Below are 6,096 nucleotides of genomic sequence, written 5' to 3' on the forward strand. Positions count from 1 at the left end.
CCAGAGCACCATATAAACACTTAACCCATGCCAACCGCCCTGTAAGCCAGCCAGCATATCAATTCACAGTTCACCCATATTACAGGGCAACTTTACCCCGATAAAAGCCACGACAAATAAAATAACAACAAGGGTGGGTGGGAGGGCGCATTTTCATCAACTCTTCCATGTTGATTCTTCGGCTCACCGCTTCGCTACCGCTCACCAGACTCTATGGTCAGTGCAGTAATCGCTCAGCGGATCGCCAGGTAAGTGACAAAGCTCCTCATAACGCACCTATTTATAGGTGCAATTCCCGCCCTTTAGCGCAGCGCGAGGCACCCGCGCGGGCACCCCAGGGTAGCACGAGCCACTCACAAAAGAGCGGCAAAGCGCTAGCGCAAGCGCAGAAGAATTTAAAGTTATATAACCTATTTTTTTTTTTTTTTTATATAACAGCTAACCTGACCTTTACATGACCTGTCTAACCTATCCAGTCACACAATGCATTAACCCTAACTCGTCCCCACAACCTCATGTCAGCCTGCCCTATTCGTTCAGGCTTTATCATGAGGTTGTAAGGGACACAAACCATAAATAAAACTATTACTAAATAAAGACATACACATTGACTTGGATGAATCAGGCCGTGGCTTTTATTTAGTTTCACAAATATAACAACAACCATAAACTGTAACTTTTCTCAACTCTGTCACCAATGTAATCTAAATAAACACAAGCCCTTGGCACAAGCCCAGAGCACCATATAAACACTTAACCCATGCCAACCGCCCTGTAAGCCAGCCAGCATATCAATTCACAGTTCACCCCAACCGCCACAAATGAACTTAAATTTCATTTGAGGCCCAACCCCACCAAACCACGGCCTGCTCAATCATACATTGTAGATCTACGTTAAAAATATCATTGCCAATCTCAGATAAATGAACCCCATCCCGTCTATATAAACCTACACTACCACCCTCTAACTCAGTATGCCGAAAAGAGAAACCCCCTTCCAGCAACATAAATTTTTCCATCGCCTTATTACATTTACGTCGTGCTCTCTCCAAAGCTTTGAATTCTGGCCTCTGAAGCCACAGAAGACGAGGAATCATCTCAGACCATATTAACAGAACATTATGAAAACAAGCTTTCAGATTCAAAATTAGACTTTTACAATATAAAATTAATTCTAACGACTTCATTTTCCCCATATCGTTACCGCTACAATGTATTATAATGGCATTAGGCCAAGGAAAACACGTAACACATTCATCTAAATAATCTTTAAGTTGTTCCACCCTTAAACCCCGTATACCCAACCAAAATATAACTAACTTAGACTCATCAAAACCTAAATTCTCGCCATATCTTCGTTCCGCTGCTCTGCGCTGTGCCCAAAAGACGAAGGAATGGCCAACAATCCAGACTATAAAAGCCTGGCGACCTGAAAGAAATTCATAGTTAGCATCAAATAAATATGATTACAAGAGATTAGGACGAACATATAATTTAAAACGATCCGATTGCCATCTACCCAATCGTTTAATGACTGAATCATCCAAACCCAACAAAGCTGCTTCCGTCGCAGCACCGATTCGAAAAGAATGAGACGTATACCTTTCATTAGCCAAACCTAACTCCTTCAATCCTAAACTTAAAACCTTATTAAACTGGAATTTAGTCAAGGGTAAACCGGATTGATGTACCAACCAATTACCCCTTACATCAGGTCTAACCGAATTAAATAATTCAGCCGCCGCAACTGGGCAAATTTCAACATCACTCAATCTATTCAATGACACCCAGCAACCCCTCCGCTTCCTATCCGTTTTAGAAGTTTCGACCAACAACCTTAACTGCTCAGCACAAAGCACATTACCAAACTGCAAACCAGAACCACCATTCCTATTATTAGCTACTAATTCACTAATACGAAACGCGCCGAAAAAAGCTACTACAAAAGCAGCTCTAAACAACTTACATTCAAAACTAGTCCAACAAACCTTATGCAATACTCTAACCAAATTCCTCAAAACAGCTGATGATAACGGCTTCCTATCATCCAAAACCCTAGATTTATTATTATAACCCTTCAAAACCTGTTTAACCAAAAAATCCTTAAAGGCATATTGCTTACCCGCCAATTTAAAAAAGAAAGTTACCCCAGCTAAATGCATATCTATACTAGATCTAGCCATTCCTTTATTAATCAAGCTTACTACAAAAGCTAACGCTCCATCAATACTGTTTTCAAAAATATCCCAATTTCCATTCTGCACAAACAAAGACCAAGCCTTCCAGGCCTTGTAATAACCATTCCATGTATTCTTGGATACCGACTTTGCCAAAAGCTCCCTCAGTTGGGTGAAGTCAAATCCCATACGTATGCAGGAATTATCATCCCTTCCTTGTCCGCCTGCGGAGCCAAAGATCTGAAAATCTTGAAATTGAAACGAGACAGCGCGTCAGCCAGAACATTCTTACAACCCGGGATATGTTTAGCTTTAAGCCAAATATTGCATTTTAAACATAAATACACCAATCTTCGCAATAAATTAATCACAGGTATAGATTTAGCGTGTAACGTGTTGATAACCCAAACCACCCCCATATTGTCGCAATTAAGCAAAATTCTTTTATTCGCCCAATCCTTAGACCATAGCTCAAAAGCAACCACTACTGGAAATAGTTCCAACAGGACCATATTTTTTAACCATCCCGCCGAAACCCATGAAGCAGGCCACTCAGCCACTGCCCATTTACCTTTCCAGAATATCCCAAAACCCGTTGAACCAGCAGCATCCGTAAACAACTCCATATCATTACTAGTCACAAATTCTTCTTGCCAAATAGTTGAACCATTAAAATCACTTAAAAACAAATCCCAAATTCTTAAATCTTCTTTAATCTGTCTAGTTACCCTAACCCGATGATGCGGCTGTTTCTTACCCGAAATAGCTCTTGCTATATGCCTAGAGAAAACTCTACCCATTGGCATAACTCTCGCCGCAAAATTAAACATACCTAATAAAGATTGAAATTCCTTAACTCTCAACTTATCACTACCTAAAACCTTTTTAATAAATAACCTCATTTTAACAATCTTATCAACCGGTAACCGAAAACACATTTCATTCGTGTCTATCACTATCCCTAAAAACTGAAGCTCACATGTTGGAAAAACTGTTTTCTCACTAGCCAACGGAACACCAAAACAGCTTGCTAACTGCAAAAATGATTCCAACATAGATAAACAATCAGAAGTCCCAGCCCTACCAATAAATAAAAAATCATCCAAATAATGAACTATGGATTCAAAACCAGAAACATCCTTTATAACCCATTCCAAAAAAGTAGAAAACGCCTCAAAATAAAAACAAGAAACTGCGCAGCCCATAGGCAAGCATTTGTCAAAATAAAACATCTTATCAAATTGAAAGCCTAAAGAACAAAAGCAATCTGGGTGAATTGGCAGCAAACGAAACGCCGCCTCAATATCAACTTTTGCAAGCAGAGTACCGTTCCCCATCGCGCGAACCCATTTAAGCGCATCATCAAAAGATGCATAATGCACCGAATACTCCTCCTTTACAATCTCATCGTTTAAGGAATTACCCTTAGGAAAGGATAAATGATGAATGAGCCTATAAGCCCCCGTCTCCTTTTTAGGCACCAAACCTAATGGGGACAAACGAAAACAAGAAAAAGGAGGTACAGTGAAAGGCCCTTCTATCCTTCCCAAACTCAACTCTTTCTTAATTTTAGCTCTAACCACCTCTTCCTTATCCATAACCGATCGCAAATTCTCAACCCAAACCAGACCTGTCTGATTATAAATAGGAATTTTAAAACCATCCTTAAAACCTTCATAAATCAAATCAGCCATCCGCTGATTTGGGTATCTGCCTAAAAAGGGGAGCAGATTTAGTAGCCTCACCGGCGTCACCGCCTTTTGGAACCTCCTTTCCTGTATTGTGCAAATTCTTCCGAAAACACCGAAATGCCGGGTGATTCCCAGCACATACCGAACATTCGTGCTTAAATTTACAGGTATTGGGCCACCTGCACTGGTTCTCATTGAATGCCCAGCAAAACCCCTTCTGTCTATTCTGCTGCTGCACATTACCTCCCATTCTGAAATTAACATTCTTCTGGGGCAACATAATGCTCACCCACGAACCCACATCCTTCATTCCCCATTTCAAGTTCTTGTGCACCGACATTTTCTGCCTAAAAGTCTCATCATAGTAAAACCAAGCGAGTCCACCAAAATTTTTATACGCTTCTAAAACAGCATCTAAATGTTGAAACAGACCAGCGCTACTTTCCTTATGTTTTTCACAATAAACACTAGAAAATATGCAAAATGATTGCAACCAGTTATTAAAAGAACGTACTACCGGCCTACGCCGTTCCTCATCTTTGTCATTTTTCATAAGAAATTCTTTAGACGCAGGCAAAAGTGATAAAATATCGACATATTCGTCATTCCAAATTTTCTCTTTCACCACTTTGCTTAAATGAAACCCAAGCGGTGATACTTCACAGGACATAACTTCCTTCATACAGGATTCATTCACCAAATTAGCTTTAAAACCAGCATTATCTTTCAACCAAGCCTGAGCTGGACTATGACCTTGAATGTTCTTTAAAACATTCACTAAAGCAGAAACTGCATCGTTAAGATTACTCATTGAAACACCAGTAAACTCACCCCTATGATCCCCAGCTCTGCCTTCAACTTCAATATTCCTCTGAACTGCAACCTGTTCCTCAGCAACCGGGACAGCCAGAGATGGACGCCTGTCCTGGTTATGCAGCCACTTGCTGCAGCCTTCTCCCGGATCCTGCAAGCTCTTCAGCCGCTTAGCAGATAACTTCACCCGAGAAGCGGGCCTTTTCTTCTTCTGAGCAACGTCTGGGGCACTTGTAGAGGGTCTGTCACGTCTATCAGACGTAACCCTGACCCTGTCCCGAGATCTGCCAGAACTCCTGACATCCCGCGATACAGCGCCATCTTGCGGGATGTTCCCCGGCATAATTTCAATATTCAACTCCTCCTCCGGCACTTCCTCTTCAGCGCCGCCAGGGTCAAGTTGAAGCAGTTCGTCGGAGACCGAAGAAGATTGAAGACATCTCCGAAGCCACTCTTCTCCTCCACGCTCCGAGACCCGCTCCTGCAGCATTTTCATCAACTCTTCCATGTTGATTCTTCGGCTCACCGCTTCGCTACCGCTCACCAGACTCTATGGTCAGTGCAGTAATCGCTCAGCGGATCGCCAGGTAAGTGACAAAGCTCCTCATAACGCACCTATTTATAGGTGCAATTCCCGCCCTTTAGCGCAGCGCGAGGCACCCGCGCGGGCACCCCAGGGTAGCACGAGCCACTCACAAAAGAGCGGCAAAGCGCTAGCGCAAGCGCAGAAGAATTTAAAGTTATATAACCTATTTTTTTTTTTTTTTTATATAACAGCTAACCTGACCTTTACATGACCTGTCTAACCTATCCAGTCACACAATGCATTAACCCTAACTCGTCCCCACAACCTCATGTCAGCCTGCCCTATTCGTTCAAGCTTTATCATTCTACCTCTACTGACAATTTCCACCCCAAGGATTTCACGGTTTCACTACTCCCGTCAAAAATAGCATCCCTTAAGGCTAGTTTTATACTAAGAAGACACCACCGCCTCTTTTATTTGTCCTACAACTCCTAAAATCTCAAAAATGACATGACGAGTCATGAGTACCGACCCACCATGTTTCGTTTACAGCTACAACTCCATTTCCTGTGTTTTTCCAGTTAAACTTCTTACATTTGCAAACATGCACTGACACTGCTCAAAAACACCCATTCTAATCCCAGCAACCATCCCCAAGTACAATAATAACCAGCAAAAATTTTCCCTTGTACAATTAACTATTTTTTTTATTTTAAAATATTTTTGGGTTCAAATGGGATTTTTTGGCCTGCTGTTTATTATTAATAGAGAGAAGTGCAACGTGACGGGAGATCCTCATGGGGTCTTTGTAGACCCTATGTAACAAGACAACATCATGGTGACATTACTGAGGTCCTTATAAATAATTATTTTAATATATATTTTTTAC

This window comes from Sceloporus occidentalis, unplaced genomic scaffold (assembly GCF_023333645.1).
Source record: "Sceloporus occidentalis isolate IW3139 unplaced genomic scaffold, rSceOcc1.0.p SCAF_22, whole genome shotgun sequence".
Taxonomy (NCBI): domain Eukaryota; kingdom Metazoa; phylum Chordata; class Lepidosauria; order Squamata; family Phrynosomatidae; genus Sceloporus; species Sceloporus occidentalis.